This window comes from Gymnoscopelus microlampas (assembly GCF_963454915.1).
Source record: "Gymnoscopelus microlampas genome assembly, chromosome: 13".
In the NCBI taxonomy this organism is placed as follows: domain Eukaryota; kingdom Metazoa; phylum Chordata; class Actinopteri; order Myctophiformes; family Myctophidae; genus Gymnoscopelus; species Gymnoscopelus microlampas.
This window is the reverse complement of record NC_139950.1, coordinates 51,069,168-51,077,834: the sequence shown is the minus strand read 5'-3', so window position 1 is coordinate 51,077,834 and position 8,667 is coordinate 51,069,168.

The following is an 8,667-nucleotide window of genomic DNA, read 5'->3' as shown; positions in this document are numbered from 1 at the left end:
CTAGTTACTTTCTACATTTAGATTATTGTTACAAAACATACATTAACCACTTCAGCCCTACACGTATATACGTTTCAGCCATTTGAAAATAGCAGATCTACAAGCTCACAATGCGTCGCGATGCGACGCATTGTGAGCTTGTAGATCTGCTATTTTCAAATGATTTTAATGCATTTTATATATTTGAAAACTTGTGAAATGGGACATTCTGAATAAAGACTACGTTCTACTTTTGGTACTTTAAGTACATTTTTATACCAAACGCTTTTGTACTTTTCCTCAAGTACATTTTGAATTCCAGACTTTTAATTGAAACAGAGTATACTTCTACATTGCAGTATTGATATTTTTACTTAAGTAAAACATTTGAGTACTTTTCACACCTCTGGTGGTTAAGTCTATGGCATGTCATTTTTCTCCCCTTTGCTCTTGAATCATGCTATGCATGGCGTGTGCCATCATGGGCTGCTGGTATTTATATGTTATAATGAGGATGGATAGGACGTCCTCACAGGCCAAGTGTGAAATTATACAATCAGTGTGAGCACGCAGGTGAACAACACGGTGTTCAGGCTCGTCTAATTGCAAAGCGTCACGGGTTCGTAGCTCCGCTGCCATAAACCTTCCTGGTGGATTATTGTTGGTCAGAAGACGTGGGCGTGTGCTAAATGAATGCTTTTCTTCTCGTTGGCCGGAGTGGTGAGGAGAATGCAGGTCACATCTGTTTGACCCGCTGCCTCTCGCTGCTTCATCGTCACAAACTATGACAGCGATGCTTCATTAACCCACCTGAAGCCAATTCTACATGTCTCCTAAATCTCAACAGTATTCTGAAAAACGTATGTTTCTATATCAGTGATGCTCAATCTTTTTCATGTCAAGGACCCCCAAAATGATATGCATTTGGCCGCGGACCCCCATCAAAATATTTTGTTCCAGGGACCCCCCAGAAGCAAAGATTTGAGTAAAAAATGTTTGCTTTAAAAATATGTATATTCAAAGATTTGCACACATTTTCACGAATTTTCAAAAATAGCAGATCTACAAACTCGTAGCGCGGCACTCGGTGCCGCGCTATGAGCTTGTATATCTGCTATTTTTGAATAGCTCAAAGTGTAAAATAATGCTTTTTAGCTCAAATCTAAAAATGACACAGTTCCAGGTCTTAATGGGTTAACTTCATTGTATTGTAACTATTTCTATCGTTTGTGTTGGATGTTAAACTTCTCACAATCGGTGGGGGTTTTGAGATATTTTGGCACGTTTATAAGTGTACATACAAGAAGAAAAAGCACCACGTTATCAGCTTTGCCCCAAACGTTTCCAAAATAAAATAGGGAGTCCAGGGTAAAAGTGGTTCAACATATTGTTCATGACCATACACAGTATACAGTATGCCAACACCTGCCTCTGTATTTTCCACTCTCCACTTAACTGTGCCATAAAGAGACAGTCTGTAGACATTAACCAAAGTCACTCACCTCGACACTCGTACTTGAGGTCGGAGAAGAAGACCAGCTCTTGTGAGAAGACAAACAGGCCTAGCCTTCCCCCTGCAAACGTCTTGTCATAAACTGGTCCTGAGTCAGCCATGATCTGTTTGCCTTCATAGACCACAACCCTGCAAAAACACACAAAGGACAAAACACACTCATTTCATTTCAACACAGAGTAACAGTATGATGAAGATGGGTGATGGGCAACTGGTATAGGGCTGCGTAGATATAGAAACAGATGGCTAGCGCATAAACAGTGCCTAAACCACACTTTCAGATGAAATATTTTTTTATGAGTTGTTTTAATTTCTTTGAATACCAACACCTTCCACCACTCACTATAGGCCTACATGACATAGAGTATGTTGACAACTTCACGTATCTTGGAAGTAACATCTCAAACACAGGAGACGTGGAGAAAGACGTCAATAACCGAGTTGGAAAAGCTGCTGGAGTGTTTCAACGGCTCCGCAACATCTGGTCGTCTAAAACCATCTCTACGGCCACCAAGCTACGCCTCTACATGTCAGTGGTCATCCCAACAGCGACCTACGCCTGTGAGACATGGATGAAGACAGCCAACACCACCAACAAGTTGGATGTCTTCCACCGACGATGCCTCAGATCCATCCTGAGGATCTCATGGAGAGACCACATCACCAATGAGGAGGTGATGAGAAGGGCAGGGGTAGCACCACTGTCTGTCATCGTCGATGAAAGGAGAAGGAGAATGGCTGGACACGTACTCCGACTACCAAGAGAGAGACCGGCAAGTGTGGCAATGGACTGGATGCCAGAAGGTGGAAAGAGGAAAAGAGGGAGGCCAAAGAAGACTTGGAGACAGACAGCTAAGGAAGACCTAAGCGAGATGGGTGTCAGCTGGCACGGAGCAAGAAGAGTCGCCAGAGACCGGAGTAAATGGAGAGGACTCGTCGCCCAATGTTCCAATAGGAACGGGAGGAACTAAGTCTAAGTAAGTAAGAATCTGCTCATGAAAACATTTCTCATAGGAACCCCCCCCCCATCATTCAAGTTGGTTCTGCTTGCTTCTCCTTCCATACCTGATGAAGCCAGTCTTTGGTCTGTGGATGAGATGCCACCTGTAAGCAGTGTAATCCTTCCAGCCGATGTTTTTGGGGTCATGCCACAGAGTACGCACCTATGAATGAAAGCAATAAAACAGTTAAAGCACTTCAACCCTAGCATCCCTCTTCTGGGGGGTATTCCAAGTATTCAATGAATACTTGGAATATTAATTATGAAATAGATTTATTTCAAAAAATGGCAAAGAAACACTCAACCACACATGCATTAAAATAGGAAATGAATACGGGTACATTTTGACTCATATTCTGCATCAGAGGTGGCTTGCCTTAACTTGTGCATCAAAGCGTTAAACCAGTTCTCAAACCTTTTCATTCCAAGGACCACAAAATGATATGTATTTAGCTGTGATATAGCCAAAGTATAAAATATGGTTAATTGTGACGTTATATAAACTCATTTTGCTGGGGACCCCCTGGTACCCCCCCCCCCCCTCCGGGGTAAAGCATGGTTGAAATTGGCTCGCTAACCCCATCTCTCAGAGACAGAGCGATAAAGAGAGCGAGAAAGGCCAATGAAAATGACGGCTCTTCTTTACACCAGTGTTTTTTTTTTCATATCAAGGTCCATTATGTATTTATTGGGCATTTGAGCCACAGACCACCATCTGATGAGATTTAGACTCTCAGACCCTAGACTTTTTGGGTGTGAGAATATTTTGTTGTCGTTCGATACGGTTTTGTCCACAATTCCATCCATGCTGTATCGATGTTGGCACCATAGAAGAGATGACAGGCAAACGTTGATCAAAATAACAATTATTTAATTAAGTAATGCAGATGTTTAACAATTTAACTCTTGAGAGCGTAAAATGAAACCAAATGGACCCGTAAGGGTCCATTTGGTTTCATTTTACGCTCTCAAGAGTTAAAGATCTATAAGGGTCCATTTGGTTTCATTTTACACTATCAAAGAGTTAAAGGTAGGGTAAGTGATATTTTTTGGTTAAAGTATTTTATTAAAAGTTTAAAATACTATATTCTGATAGTAATCATTACTATAGAGTGTTTGTTCAGTAACAGGAGTCTCCCCGTCTCTCCAGCTCTTTAATAAACAGAAAATACATTTTCCGGTAGGTGTCCAAATCTCAGCCAATCAGGAGAAAGTACCCATTTTTAAGCTTAATTTGTATAGTGTTCCAGTTCCAATTTTGTATCTGCTCATTTCTTAGTGTCATCACTTCCAATTTCACTTGTTTAATCTATATCCTGATTGAGTTCTCTATCCTGATTGGATAAAATTGGAAATGAAACTGAAACGAAAATGCATTTTCTGTTTTATAAAGAGCTGGAGAGACAAGGAGACTCCTTTTACTGAACAAACACTCTATAGCAATGATTACTATCAGAATATAGAGCTATTTAACACTTATTTTAACCAAAGAAAATCACTTACCCTACCTTTAAAGATCTATAAGGGTCCATTTGGTTTCATTTTACATCTTTTTCCTGTATTTTTATGTTGATTTTTTAACTGTTTGGTTGCTACTATATATGTCTATGAAATTAATTCAAGGACCCCAACGGAAACAAGTCCGCAAGGACTTTTTTGGCCGGACCTTTTAGACAAAAGTATTATAAATGTAACTGTGTTGTTTTACATTTTTTTGCCTAATAAAAAATTAAATCAATCAAACACTCAAGAGTTAAAGATCTATAAGGGTCCATTTGGTTACCAACTCTCCATCATTTAGCTGGGGACCACCTGGAACCTCTTCAAGGACCACTGGTGGTCCTTGAAGAGGATGAGAACCATTGCTTTACACCACTATATGGTGGCATCACTGAATCTAATAGTAATAATAATAATCACTGTATCTATCCATTGAACGTACAAGCTTTGTGTGGCTATAAGTACCGTTTAATGGACGGCTGTCATAAGTCAAACGTGACGTGACGTGCATTTCCAGGCTTGTAGAGAGGACAGACATTACTACTGACAAGGGGCTAAAACTAATGTGTTTACAATGAAGACGTCTTACTACAGATGTTGCCTCAGATTTAATCACTTTAGCCTTATTCAAAATATTTCAAAAACATTGCCCATCTAAAAGCTCATAACGCATTGTATCACAACTACAACATTTGTAGATCTGCTTTTTCCCCCCCAGGAACACCAGGTTGAAAGTGGTTAAATTAACAGGCAGGATTTTACAGTGGAGACAGATGACATGATTCATACCCTTCACAGCCTTTACCTCCACCTCCCCCTTCACTCCTCCATCTGACTGCTGCCTCATCCACACACACACGCACGCACGCACACACACACGCGCACACACACACACACACACACAAACACACACACACGCACACACACACACACACACACTATGGAGCTCGTTTAGAGCCTAAACTACAGACAAACTCCTCCACTCCGTGTATAATTACACGTGATCGCGTGACCGCGTAGCCATGCACGCGCTCACGCGCGCGCATGACCGTTTCGTGTTCTCGCGTCACCATATTAAGTCAATGGGAAACTACACGACGCGTCCATGCGCTCAGTGACGCGCGCGCGATCCAGATAGGCATCGGCGAGTGTTTTGACACTGTTGGAGCAGTGTGTGTGTGTTGTCTTTCGCATGGCCGCGTCATGTAATTTCCCATTGACTTAAAGCAGTGACACATGCGTGCGTGCTTTGCTGAGCAAAACATAGCCAGACGCTCCATCCGTGTCACCTCTCCAAAGAATGTACACGTGAACGTATAATGGCACACGAGAACATGTAAAGGTGATGCGTTCCGTGTAACATTCAGACGAAAACACGTACCTATAGACCTTCACGCGTAATTTCATTGGAGAGTTGGCATCAACGGAGCTTCTAGCCACTTTGCGTGGGTGTTTTGCACTCAGTGACGCACGCACGCTCGTGTGAAATACTTTGTGAAATGCATTTAGTCCAGGATAGCCCCCCACCCTCTCCCTCCCCCCACGGACCCCCCCCCCCCCCCCCCCCACCACCACACCCACGGACCCCCCCCACCCCACGTACCCCCATCCCCTGGTCCAAGGTGTCACTCTGAAAAATTGGTTGCGCATGAAAAACTTGAGATTTATTTTAGGCATAGTTCAATCAAATGTCCTTTTTTTTAAATAATTTGTATGTTTCTATGATCTGTCAAGTTTATATTTTCCCCTCCTGGACCCCTGTTCCAAGGGGTCACACAGAATAATTTAATTTAATAATTTTAGATGGGGCATCAGGGTAAAAGTCTGACTGTTAATTAATCCACCTGGATCCACTTGACATTTTACTAAGGCGGAACTCTGTCTATTCTCAAACATTTCTTTTGATTTAAAGTGGTCCTTGATCTGTCAATTGTCTACTTTAATTTGGCGTATGAGTGATTCATTTATTTTCTCAATATCATGCAATATCAACTCAAGACAAAATCAAACTTTGGATTTGGAAAGCGGACATTTGCGCACGGCAGGCAGCCATGATGAATCTGTGGTCCGCAGCCAAATAGGCCTACTTATAATTTTGGGGGTCCTTGACATTAAGTTATCCCCCCCACCAGTCCACCAAAATTATCTCCATCCTTTCCTGCGCGTCATTACGCACGACTCTTTTTTTTTTCTTCCGTGGGTTGACCCGCTCCGGCCGCCCGCGATAATTGAGTCGTGCTATGCTGGGTCGGCTCCGGTGCTCTCCGGTAGCTGCTGCGGTGAGACAGTCAGCTGCCGCGGTGAGACCGGCAGCTGCCGGTAAGACCGGCATGGGTGTAGGCAGCTCCGGTGCGCTCTGGCAGCTGCTGCGGCTCCAGATGGCGCTTGCCGACAACGGCAGCTACCGGTGCACCTAGTTCCAGTCTTATTGTAGGCTACAATTGGCGTTTTAGGCACGCTGTATATTTTCTTCTGCAGTCAAAATGATAACATGATAAGAGCATCAGTTAATTCATGTTGGCCGATAATAAACGAATTAACTATTAAATTAATGAATTGGACTCTGCAGTGACAATGTAGTGGTTTCGTATTGTAATGTATCCTGAATCTTGAGTTCAATTCCAGCTGTCTTTATTATTATTATCATCATTATATTATGATTATAGCCTACTGACAGACAGTGAATGATTGGACTCAGCACACACTTATTCTTATTCTTATTATTATGATTATATTATAATTTAGCGCATTGGTGTGAGTGCGCTCTGCACGGTCCGTGCGTCTGTCTGTCTGTCTGTCTGTCTGTCTGTCTGTCAGTCAAACTATCTATCTATCTATCTATCCATCAGTCATGAATTAATTTTCTCTATAATCAAGCGAAAATAAAACTTCGGATTTGGAAGCTTTTCTGCGCAGAAAGCTGCTTGGGTGCGTGCGCTCACCACCTGGGTGTGACGCATGCTGTGCTATAGTTCATGCGCTATGAATGAACCCGAGAGAGAGGGGGGGACAGAGTGAGAGAGAGAGAGAGAGAGAGAGAGAGAGAGAGAGAGAGAGAGAGAGAGAGAGAGAGGGGGGGGGGGCAGAGGGAGAGAGGGGGGGGAGAGAGAGAGAGAGAGAGAGAGAGAGAGAGAGAGAGAGAGAGAGAGAGAGAGGGGGGAGAGGGAGAGAGGGGGGGTACAGAGAGAGGGGGTAGAGAGAGAGATAGAGAGAGAGAGAGAGAGAGAGAGAGAGAGAGAGAGAGGGGGGGGGGGGGTCGCATGTGCTAATGGTTATCAGCGGTAGGCCTGAAAGATGACGGTCATGGACATTCTTCAACCTGGTGTGATGAATTGCTCAATTTACAACTGTAACGTCTACACAAACGTTCAGATTGCAAATATGAAGTGCTTACCTAAATGCCCAGGATGCTATACATGCCGACGTTTCAGCATGAGTACCCATATCTTCCGTATTGTTGGATAAAAAGCATTTTAATCCGATCGTCGGCCATTTTCGCATAGAGTTATAATGTGCAATACACCTCCCAACCGATAGGATCGCATAGTTGAAAGCTGATGAAAAGACGGAGAAAATGGCCGTCGATCGGATTAAAAGGCTTTTTATTGAACAATACGGAAGATATGGGTACTCAAGCTGGAACGTACACAATGGTAACATCCGTGGCCTACATAGTCCCGTTTTGACTTTTTAGGGCTTTAGGGAGAAATAACCAGGACTGCAAAATCGGACTTTTAGGGGAATCAGGACTGTCATAATCGGACGTTTAGGGGCTACTGAATTCCGGACTTATAGGCTACTTAGAGCCAGGCCTACTTCTAATAGAGTATTTTGCAGTATTGATACTTTTACTTAAGTAAAGCATACTTTTTCCACCACAGCAGCGGTATTGAAAAAATAACCAAATGACTGTCATTTGTAGCTACGTTATCTGACTTTATCTGAAGGAAGAACATTGTTGCTTGTGCATGACAGTTCTGCCAAGCTTGTAGTTGATAATGATATGGATACGGATTTTGAGAGTTGTACTTGAATGTTGTTGACATTAAATAATAATCCTGTTTAGTGTATCTACCGCGAGCGTGAAAGACTGCAGCGCTTATTGACGGCGCTGATGATCAACACACAGCTTTCCTTCGCGTTGGCCGAATCATTTATATGCCAGTTATATCAAATGTTGCTCATTAATGTAACGTTTTGGTTAATGGTTCAAAATTGTAAAATAATCATGTGAGCTTGCCTTGTAGAAAAAAAAACAATGAACTAATTAAACACAATGAAATAAATAACATTGCAAAATAAAATAAAAACATTTATTTATTTCATTGTGTTTTTAATTATTTGATTCTATTTATTTCATTATGGTATTTATTTTTTATTTTTTGGACCTATGGACTTCCATACTTGTGGATTGAAACAGTCACGCATGCATGCGTGTGTGCGTCAGTAAGTAACAACGCAAGACTAGCCCCACTGCCCCAAAAGTGTCAAAACACTCGCCGACGCCTATCTGGATCGCGCGCGCGTCACTGAGCGCATGGTCGCGTCGTGTAGTTTCCCATTGACTTAATATGGTGACGCGAGAACACGACACGGTCATGCGCGCGCGCGTGAGCGCGTGCATGGCTACGCGGTCACGCGATCACGTGTAATTATACACGGAGTGGAGGAGTTT